The following is a 12,456-nucleotide window of genomic DNA, read 5'->3' as shown; positions in this document are numbered from 1 at the left end:
GAAGTGTAACTTTGCAAAAAGGGAGTTAGTCTATTTGGGGTTTGTTATATCACCTAAAGGTCTCAAAATGGATCCAGAGAAGGTAAAAGCCATCTTGGAATGGCCTACTCCAAGATCTGCTGCTAAGGTAAGATCATTTCATGGTCTAGTTAGTTTTTACAGGAAGCTTATTAAGAATTTCAGTGGCATATGTGCACCCCTAACTGATACAATAAGAGGGGATAGAAAAGAGTTCAAATGGACTGTTGTAGTTGCGAGAAGTTTTTAATTGCTGAAGAAGAAGGTAATAGAACAGCCTGTGTTGGCACTTCCAGATTTTAGAAAGGTTTTCAAGGTGGATTGTGATGCTAGTGGCAGTGCTATTGGGGCTGTATTAAGCCAAGAAGGTAAGCCTATTGCATTTTTAGTGAAAAATTGAATGATGCAAAGAAAAAGTATTTTGTTTATGATCAAGTTCTATGCAATAGTTCAGGCCTTAAAGAAATGGAGGCATTATTTATTGCCAAAGGAATTTGTTTTGTATACTGATCATTAGGCATTATAGTACGTAAATAGCCAAGGTAAATTGAATTAGAGGCATATGAAGTGGGTAGAGTTCTTGCAGAGCTATATATTTGTGTTGAAGCATAGAAGTGGAAAATCTAACAGGGTTGCAGATGCACTAAGTAGGAGACAGTTGTTGCTTACAGTAATGCAAGTTGAAGTAGTTGGGTTTGATGAACTCAAGAATTTGTACCCTAAGGATCCTAATTTTGCTGAAGCATGGAAATCTTGTAAAGAACCTGTTGCTGTAGATAGAACCAAGTGGTTAGACTATTTGATTCAGGATGGAATGTTGTTCAAAGGTAGTCAATTGTGCATTCCAAGGAGTTCCATGAGGGAAAATCTAATTAAGGAGAAACACAGTGGAGGGATGGCAGGACATTTTGGTCAAGATAAGACCATTGCCATTCTTAGAGAACATTATTTTTGGCCTCAAATTTCACAAGATGTGAAGAAGTTTGTATAGAGTTGCCAGGTTTGTCAAGTTGCCAAGGGGTTTAGTCATAATACCGGCCTATATCAGCCATTGCCTATTCCATCAAGGCCATGGGAGGACATAAGTATGGATTTTGTTCTTGGATTGCCGAGGACACAAAGGGGTAACGACTCAGTATTTGTGGTGGTTGATAGGTTCTCCAAAATGGCACATTTCATTCCATGCCACAAAACTCATGGTGTTGTCCATATTGAAGACTTGTTTTTCAAAGAGGTGGTAAGACTACATGGTCTTCCAAGGAGTATAGTTTCTAATAGAGATACTAAATTTGTGGGGTATTTATTGAGGACATTGTGGAAAAAGTTGAGAACAGACTTGAAATTCAGTTCCATGCATCACCCACAAACTAACGGCCAAACAGAAGTGGTAAACAGAAGTTTGGGCAATTTGCTGAGATGTTTTGTTGGGGATAAGCCCAAGGGATGAGATTTGATTCTACCACAAGTAGAGTTTGCTTACAATAACTCTATAAATAGGAGTACTGGAAAATCACCATTGCAAATTGTATATGGGAATAGCCCAAGGATTGCACCAAAATTGAGGAAGATAGAACAAGGGGAGAGGACAAGTGCTGAAGATAAGGAATTTATTGAATATATCAGGCGTCTACATGAGGAGGTTCAAGCACACATTACCAAGAATGAATCAAGAGTATAAAGCTAGGGCTGATCAAAGGAGAAGACATAAGGAATTCCAAGTAGGGGATCTAGTCATGGTGCACTTACAAAAAGAAAGATTTCTAGCCGGTACTTACAACAAGCTGAAAATGAAAAAATTTGGCCCCAGCAAAATTTTGAAGAAACATGACTCAAGAAATTCATATGAGGTGGAGCTGCCAGATGGTATTCACATTTCTCCCATTTTCAACATTACAGATTTAATAGAGTATCATGATGATGGTGCAGATGAGGAGCTGGTGTTAGAGCCATGTCCAATTCCTGCTTCTAAGAAGGAGGAGATAGAAGACATTCTAGATCATTGTGTGGGAAGGAGTACCAGAAATAGGCAGTATGAAGAGTATTTAGTGAAGTGGAAAGGACGGCCGATCGAGGACTCAACTTGGATTTCAGCAGCTGAGGTTTCCCATTTGAGATTTGCTCTACCATTCATAATGTGACAAGGTCACTTTTCAATCTACCCTGGGTGTCTGATGCAGGAGCATCCAGAGGTATAAGGGCAATCTTGTGTCACCCAAAAAAAAAATACTTAGACTTAGTTTCTGTTTCATGTGTTTTCATTTTTGGATACCCATTTGTGTTAAATAAAGGTTCCAACTCTCACAGTTCCACTATCAGTGTGTTTGAAAATCCCAAAAAAAAGGAGCATGTAATTGGGCCATCATTTTGGTAAACTAGAAGGTGTGAATTGGCCAGATGAATGTAATCATGATTTAGAGCATTCCAGAAAAAGAATCAGGTCAATAGACCCCATGGTTTGAAAGTTATTGCAGTTTTTTGAGTTTTGGAAACCTCATAAGAATACTTTAAAGTCAAGTTAGGGGCATTAAATGACCTCAAAAAGGGCCAAAAAATGGGGTACGAGAGAAGCTATTCCATAGGGCTATAGAGCACTTCGAGAGCTTTTTGGAAATGTAAACAGTTCGTCAATCAGAGCTACGGTTCAAAAGTTATGCCTCAAGAAAGTGTGGTTACCATTTCTGGATTCTTCTAGATTTGCACCGACTTCTAACATAGCTTTTGGAACCTTCTATTTGGTCAGTGGATGCCTACTAGCACTTTCTAGAATGTACTCCTAGTCCTCAACCCTCTGAGGTCTATTTAAGGAGATTTCTAGCATTGTAAATGGTAGTTCGGAGTGGAGTTTGAGAGGAGGTACTGAAAGGATAAATTATCTCCAGATTTATGCTATTGTAAGCCCTTAGGGCATGTTTTGAAGTTTATTTTCTCTGTACTATTTGTGCTAGCTTATTTTCTTAGTTAATACAATTTCCCTTTTCTGTTGTGTCCATTCTGTTCTTGGGTTGTGTTCCCATCACTTGCACTATGTTGATTATTCAAGGAAAAATTGGATATGAAAATAATTCTCGATGCATGGGTCCATATGAAGAGATCAATATGGTATCATTATCTTTAAGAAGTTTTCTCCTATTAGTATGTCCTATAGAAAAGTGTTGAAATTCTCAAAGTAGATCCATACTTTGATAAAAGTATTAGTGAATTTTGTTCATTAAATATTTGAATTTACAAACACAACTAAAATTATTGATAACTCCAAAATCTAGATTCATTTTGGGGTCTATGCTATAAATGGGAACAATTTCATTTGCCAAATGATTCTAGATCTTTGTCCAACAACTTTCTTTATTATCTTTCATCATTGAGGCTCAATTTGATCTAATACACACTACCTTTTTTTCAATCTCCATTTTATCTATACTTCCATGGTCCATTAGAATACTTTTAAAAAAATTATAGAATTTTTTTCTTTTTGCACTATACTTCATTTTAGCAACAAATAATAGAAAAGACTGAAAAAAAAATTATTTATCGTATAATCATGCATCCACAAGTAGAAACTATAATCAATTATTGCAACTTCATATAGAGTCAATGAAATAAAATGTGAGCATTTTATTTTTTCCTTCACATCTTCTTTTTGAACCTGTATAGGACAAATAGCCCATTCACAACCATTGTTTACTAACTAGTGACTATTTGAATAGTTTTGAACATTCAAAAAGTAAAATAAACCACTGAATGAAGGGAAGTCCATCATAGAACAACCTCTACTGAAAATATAAAAGGTGACACTCAACTACTTTACCAATTTTTTCAACATTCATTTCTTTCTCAAAGACAAATTCAATAGAACCTTTTACTCCAAGATGCTTGTCCCATATTTTCTTGTGTAGCTCATATAAATAAGCATTTTTGATATGAAAATAGTTGTCCTTTATTTTACAAGTTACCATGGATTTTTCAACACCATCTATAGTGTCATTTGTGTAAAGCTTATCGACATGCTTTACTATGCCATCAAGTTTAAGTTGCAACCTATTTTCCTTCTTTGATATCTCTCTACAAAACTTATAGTTGCATTCTACAAAAAGATCAACATCAATTGGATTGGGCATAGGTTCAATGAAAAATAAAAAAATGACCCATTCTAATTAAAACTTAATTTTTAATATATCTGAACAAGATTAATCTTTTATTTATTCCAATTTTATTTTAACCTTTTGTGCATGGATACCATTTTATGCACCACTTACTATTTTCTCACCCAATTCTATAATATCAATTTGTGAGTCTCTACTAAGTGGAACTACCTCAAAATCATAATCATGTTCATCATTGAAGTTAATATATCGGTTTCACCAACTTGAACTTCTTCAAAATTCTCTCCAACTTGTGATGAATCTCAATATTTAATATGTTCTATAGATGTAGGTTGTGAGGCTTGTATGTTGCCACTATTTCCACCACCAAAGTATGTTGTTAATGACCTCCATTTTGGTGGCCTCTCTTGGCTTTCATGAAATTCATGGATCTTATTGAAACCCTTCTTGTTTTCCATTACAAAAAAAATAGGAACTTGCTAAACAAAAGGCTATGGCAATAGACTACTTAGACTATAATGTACATATAATAATAATGTGATTCAATCACATAGAAAGGGTTCCTTCTATGGTACTACCTAATAAAGTTTTCAATATTATATGAGGAGTGAGGAGTGAAGTATCAAAAAGGTATCTACTACATAGTGAAATAGAATCACATGAAAAATTAAATTAAAAATTTCTTACCTTTAAGGAAAACTATTATTAATGATTAGAAAATGCACTCAAGAGTGAGCTTTCTGAAACATTGGTAAAAATAAGAAATGCCAAATCAAAAAAAAGGTAAAATTGCATAAAATAAAAGTATCATATGGATGTTTTACACAAAACTATGTTGGAAAATCAGGCAAGAATCATAAGTTGTTATGTAAAAAATAGGCAAAATGGCATGTCCCTATTTTGTATTCCTTGCACCCTATTGAAGAAAACCAATGTCCTAGGGGTAGAAAAATTGTTCGTAGAAATATTTTTATGCTAAAAACTAGTACCACTCGATCTTGAGTTGGGCCTTGGCCTTCACTATAAATAAATAAATTAGCTATTTTATATATTTATAATATCAACTTGTAAACAACATTAAATATAATTAATGAATACAATAGGTTTGGGCTTCTTAGTTTGTTGTTCCAATTAATACGTGAACTATTGTTTAATGTTATTTTTAAAATTTAAATTGGTTCAACTATTATTGTTATTGAGTGATTATTTTTTCAAATACACTACTATACTCTTAAAGTATTATAAAAAAATGACTATTAAAAACAAAAGTAAATGATTTCAACTTTTCCTTTATGGTTTCATAATTGATTCATAATTTAAAATTGTTCTTAAAACTAAAGTAGTAAGCAGTTTTCACTTTTTGTTTTAATTTTAAGATCCATTTTAGTCAAAAATTCTATTTAAAAAGAAAGCAAAGAATATAATTTTGTTGTTTGGGTGGAAATTTATATGGCCTATATTAAACTTTGATAATTGATGGTAGATGCATAGAAGATTGAAGCGTAATCATGTCCATTGTTAAATAATCAAAGACAACATTTTAAAATTTGGTAATTCAATAATAAATTAATAATTTAATAGCTTTTTAAAATAAAAACCACATTTTCATTGATAGTCAATATATGGTGTAAAATATTAACATACTAAGATAAAATTTATAATGTTTCATTTTTTAATGTCAACTTGGTCATCGTCGCTTTGCATATTATCATTTTAATGATGAAAGGAATTGATTTGGACCATTAATGTAAGATAGATCAATGACCTTAGCTCTATTTAGGGCCTAATTTTGAATGTTATAAGATAGAGTCTATTTTTTCCCAAAATCAGGACATGTGTAATCACTGATGACAACTATAATCATATTGTATCACTAATTAAAGTTGTAATCATAATATGTCACTTATCAATCATGAATTGAGACTCTTTCATATGTCAAACCCTTGATTAAGGGTAAAAACACAAACCTCTATCACCCTTTTGTAAAGGAAAAGGCTAACAAAAGTATAATTGTTCACCTTCAATGATATAAAGTTGGTATTATTATTTTTAATTTGTAAATGAAGTAAACTAATTAAATGTGTAGAAATGGATGAAGTTTAGGATTATAATTTTTAATAATTATTTGGAATAAGAATTGACATATTTTCCTATTTTTTAGAGATAACTTTTTAGCTACTAAAAAATGTTAAAAATTAGGGATCTAGTTCCCACCACAAAATTAAATGGAAATAAGGTTATTTCTCTTTGATGTTAGACTATGTTATAGATATCATATATAGCTAGAACAATTAGAAATAAAAAATTTAGTTATACCTATATTTTTTCTTTTATAATGATTCAAATTTCAACTCACCTAAAATTGATAGTTTTCATCTCCCACCATATTTTTCAAAATAAATCTATTCTAACAAGGAGAAAAATTATACATTCTTGAAGAGGACTCTCTCCTCTAGAACATTATATGATTTTAAAATTTTTTGATATGATTTAATATTTTTTTCTTTCTCAAAATTGACATATTTTTAAGTGTTAAAATGTGTACTTGTAGAATTTTTTAATTACAATATTATATCTAACTAAAACAATGTAAAATCTATATGACAATATTCTTGACTCCGAGCTCTATAAAATTTTGTTTATATGTTATTAAAAACATATCATAAAAATAGTAAGCATTATTGAAATGATACTTTTCTGAAATAATTTTATTTCTTTAGTAATTGGATACAAACTAGTATAAAACCTGCATTTAATAGATATTTCCAATTAGAAACGTGTGAGAGCATATATAACTTAGCTAGAATAGATTTATCTAAATCATATGTTTGAACAAAATTAATTTTTAGATAGAAATATTCAAATTCATTCATTACGATAAGTCAGCCTGAAAGGTGACACAACTTTGTACTTTTACCCTTTAAAGATAGATTGAGAGTGCATGATAAATTTTGGGTCAGTTTGGGAATGTTATCCCTTTTTTCCTAGATTCATCCAGATTCATGACATGTGTCAACATAATTCTTGATATAATGAGATGATACATATCATAAATTTAGATGAATCTAGGGAAGAGTGATAATATTTCCCAATTCAACCTAAAATTTCTTGGGTCATTGATTTAAAAGTTCACATTTTATTATTCATTTTATTTAAGAATTGTACCAATATACATTATCATTACTATTTATAATGAACTAGTAGTTTTGAGTTTATCTTTTGCAAGTACATTGTACAATACTTTAAACCATTAATAATTATTAATTACATAGGCTTAAATATTTTTCTTTTAATGTTTTTAGACTATGAAGTTTCTGATAGACTAAGAGTCAAGACTCAAGGGTTTTTTAATTTGTCTCTAGGAAAAGTTTTATATACCTCTGTAGACTATGACTAAATTCTATTATGAAGTTTGAGGATCATGAGAGATTAGTCATTCTAGAATTTTATGTGGAAACCTAGTTTTGGAAAAACCACTAGTAACATGTTACTAATCCTCGCTCTTCTAAAGTGATGGCGTATGAAAGGAAAACCCTATTAAAGGTTACAATACACACTATTAAATGTGTCCCGGTTAAAGGATTTCAATCACCTTGTTAGGAGTGAGTATTTTTAGAGGACTTTAGACCATTCTATTACAATGTCACCCAATTAAAGGATTTACATATGATTGTTAGGTAAACCTTAATCCAAAGGATTAATGCTAAACTGATATAATGATTATAAAGTACATGTAAGGCTTGCTCTGACAAAACATTAAAACTCACTTGTAGATTATAGATCTTTGTTTCAATACTCCATTCTACTTAGTTTTCACACAATTTAGCTCTAATAGCTTGTTCACCCTTCAAGAATTCATACTCTTTAGCCTTCTTGATTTGTATGCTAGCTACAAAATCTTCTATTTAGCCACTGAATGAAGCAATATTCTAGACTCCTTTTCTTCCTTAGGTTCTCACACATGACATCCTTGTCTTCTAACTAGCTATCTCTATAAATAGAGAATTTAGATCTTTTCCTACTTAACCTCAATCATTCATTTTAGAGTTGGATTGGATTAGGTAGAATTCAATGAATCTACCCACTTTTCCATTTGGTTCCTCTAGAAACTTCTTCAATCTTCATTGTATTTGCCTCAAAATAGTTTACCTTGAATTTTTTCCCACCATCTCATCGTAGTTATCTTCCACACGCATCACATAATTCAAGAAATCAAATTAGTCATCTCAGATTCATCAAATCTTTGATTTAACATTGTTTGTTGTTACTCAACCATTACTAATTTACTTGGCAAATACTAAAGTTTATTGATGCTCAACACCAACTAAAATTTACTCAGCATATAATAACAATCACTTATCTTTTATTATTTTTCATATTTTCTTAGCAACTCTTAATTTTCACTCAGCTTCTACTGATTTATGCTTGGCTTGCACTGATTTCTTAGCAAGGCTTCACAGACACTTTTCTTACTTGATCATCTTCCACTTTTGACTTGAGTAATATTTCATTTTAGACTTTAAGTAGATAAACATTACACTATAATATCAATGTCTTACTTGGTCTTAGTGGTTCTTTTACATACCAAATAACTCAACCTTTCTCTAGGTGCTATTATTATGTCCTCTTTTCAAATCCTCTTCATCAATCAACTAAATGATAGCTTCCAAGATCTTCACTTCAAAACAATCTCATATCAACAACCTCCACTACAAGTGCAAGCCAAAAGAAAGACATAATAGACCTCAGTAAATTGGTGAAGTCCTTAGGTTTCACTAATAAATATCATGATATTTTTTATCCTATTTTCTATGGAGATATGATAACCATGGTAATTAGATTTATATTGTGTAATAAGTAGGAAGATCCATAAAAGGCGAAAAAATTAAATGTGATGCTTGTATTAATGTGCATACAAATAAACTTATTATCTGGGTCAGTTGATTAGCATACCTGACAGTACCCCCGGTATTCCCTTGCTTAGAAACTATAACACTATGTTCATAAAATTATGACAAACTTAGAAAAGTAATTGTAAGATAAAACACTTACAAGGATATTTTATCTATAATGGAGAGTGTACCTTTTACTCTATTTAATATAGGGTTTTAAGAAGATAGCTTTAACATGTTCATTCAAATGGATAAACTAGCATGGACTTATAACAAACTGGAAAGAGTTTTACAATATTAAAGGTTTAATAACCTTAGAGTCATTAAATGATAATACTAGTCATAGTGTGAAATTGGAAAAATACCATAAGCCTCGTTATGATTATGATATTTTTGTACCATAGGTTTAGAGTAATATTTTATTTTTACCATTTTCCCTTGGATTGGATAGTTATATAAAAGTCAGCATGAGTGTTCTTGAAATGATTTATAATATCCATTGTCAAGGTGAATCAAATCACAAGGAAGGAGTAAGTTATCATTAAGTTTAGTAGATTTTTGATTCTATGCAAGAATGATTACTAATTATTAAATAAGGTTCACAAAAGATATTTAGGTTTTCAATGTACTTGAGTTACCTTCTTTTAGCAAATCATTTCCCAATATTTGAGACTAAGAATAATAAACTTGATATTGAAGTAAATAAGTTTGACAATAAACTTAAAAGAAATTTAGAGACTTCGAGTCCAGTATATGAGTGAACACATATGATGAGGATGTGTGGTATCAGAATAACTATGTACAACCATTTTGTATACTTATTTTGGCACCTATTTACGATAACATTATAGGAACTCAGATTCCTAAATTGCTTGTCTTGTAGAGATTGCCTTCAACTGGGAAGCAAAATTTATCATATGAATATTCTACTTGTTAATCAATTCATTTAGTATTTAGTTAAATTTACGATTGAAGTAGCATAAGGACCTAATTTTTTTTCTTTTACCTAGTGCTTAAGGAGGGAGGGACACATGTCTTGTTTTATCAAGTGGCTTCTTTTCACGTGTGGAGTGATTTATTTCATGTTTTTTTTGATATTTTGTTCTTTATAATTATGGCAACATGACTGAATAGGCAGTTTAGCTCATTCTTGGATTTAGAATTTGTTTGAAGGAATTATGAGTTTACAAAATATGATATAGCTTATATAATAGAATATCTTTTACTTAAATATTAATATAATTCCTACATTAACAAGATCAATTGAAATTTGGAGAATAAAGAAAAGATCCTATGCAAATGATATTTTTATTTCATTTGATTCATTGAGCTTTTATTTTTAAATTCTTTGGACAAACATAAGTTTGACGGATAGAATTTCATTTATACCTTTGACATCTTTATACTCTATTTAGCTTCTTATCACTATTGTGAGAAGAAGAAAAACCATTTTTTCTTTTCTCTTAAAGTGTATAGTATGAATAATTTGGAGAAAAGTAAGTTTATTAATAAGTAAAAACTTCCCAAATATAATAAATATAGTATGTTTTTATTCACGAAGAGATTGATTAAAAATAAGTGATTTTATTTTAATCCTTTTAAATGTGAATTCTTTTGAGTATGAGTTAAATTATTTTGAGTGTCACTTTTTATTGAATTTCCAAGGATCATTGCAGATGTACTAAGCACTACCATTATGTTTGGTATTTTTTTTCCAAATGTAAACAACCTCTTATATTTAAGGAGAATAATTGATGAAGAGACATGTCCCTTCATGGGACATGGATAATTAATATAATATAAATTTTGGTCATATATATATATGAACAAAACACATATATAAAGCATAAGGACACTTGAATTGACTAAAACACTTTAACTCTCCCTCTTACTCAATAAAGATAAATACATTTTGATAATCAAAGGTAAAGGACAATCAATATTTTGAATAACCCAAAGATGATCAATGAGATGATATCTAAGCTCTTAGTTATTAAAATACCTATTATGCATTTATACAAACAACCCAAAGATAATCAATTTGATGATATCAAAGCTCTTAGTTGTTAGTCTCACAAATTGAAAACTTACCCTATACCCAATATGCATCTATACAAACAACTCAAAGATAGTCAATTTATTGACATCTAAGTACTCAGTTGTAAGTTTCACAAGATGCATATTGTCATGATTTAAGTACAAAACTTACTCAAAATGTATAACACAAAAATTTACCCAACTGAAGCTGTCACATATCAACACTCACTCTTAACTAGGGAGGATAAACACAAGACATATGGGGTGTGTGCACCAAGATGGTGTACAATTTATTGGACACCACATAAAAAGAAAGACAAAAAAATCAATAGCCTAGTTGTTTAAAATTTCAAAAAAAAGCTAGGCTTGGTTACCAAGCCTGCCCAAAAATACATAAAATAAAAAACCTGATCAGGTTTTGAGGATTCAAATACCTCAATTGAGTTATGAAATGAAAAAGTGCATTCAATACCTAATCACATTTTGAAGAACTAAATGTAGGCTTTACTTTGGAAGCCATAACATTCACACCTGGAGTCTGATTGACTCCATTAAAAATGTGTTAGAAAGCTATTCAAGAGCTCTATAATGTGATGTAGATAAATCGATCCTATGTCTTCAAAGCCTTATTTTCTATCAATTTGAATTAAGCATAATCTAAAATAGGTACTCATTGTTTTCCAAATGTGAAATCAATAGGCAAACATGAATGCTAACATGTTTTTATTTTTCTATCTCTCAAACATGCATACACACACTCAATCACTAACTCAATAACTCCTAATATATCTCTCTTACCAGCTCTTTACCTCTCTCTCTTTCTAACCTATTATCCTTAAGCATTCTCTCTCTCTCTCTCTCTCTCTCTCTCTCTCTCTCTCTCTCTCTCTCTCTCTCTCTCTCTCTCTCTCTCTCTCTCTCTCCATATTGTTGTTTAGTGTGGAGCCTGATCAGTCCCAAAGTTTTTTAGTGTGGAGCCTAATTAGTCCTGAAGTGGGAGATTATTACATTGTGGTGACTGATTAGGAAACTACTGTACATACTTCATAAATTCTTTGAGGCCTATTTTTGGGCCCTAAAGTGGTAAAAAAACTTCTATAAAAAGATGTTAGGGTTAGGGATTGTTTCATAGTTGTGTTGCAAAAATTGGTTCTTATGGTGATATTGAGCTATAAGGGATTACATATTTTAATTAGGTTGTAATCACTGTATTGTAATAATATCAGACTTGTTTTTTGGTGGACATAGCATAGGGATTGGGTGAACCACATTAAATCTTGGTGTCTTGTGTTCTTTTCTCTGTGATCTTTTATTTGCTATTATTGTTTATATTTGCATGTAATTGTTATTTCTATCTGTGATTTAATCCTGATTCACGATTGCAATACTCACCACCATTATTAGATTAG

Source organism: Cupressus sempervirens, chromosome 4, assembly GCF_028749045.1.
Source record: "Cupressus sempervirens isolate cs-2001-9-10 chromosome 4, ASM2874904v1, whole genome shotgun sequence".
Classification (NCBI taxonomy): domain Eukaryota; kingdom Viridiplantae; phylum Streptophyta; class Pinopsida; order Cupressales; family Cupressaceae; genus Cupressus; species Cupressus sempervirens.
This window is presented reverse-complemented; position numbering follows the sequence as displayed.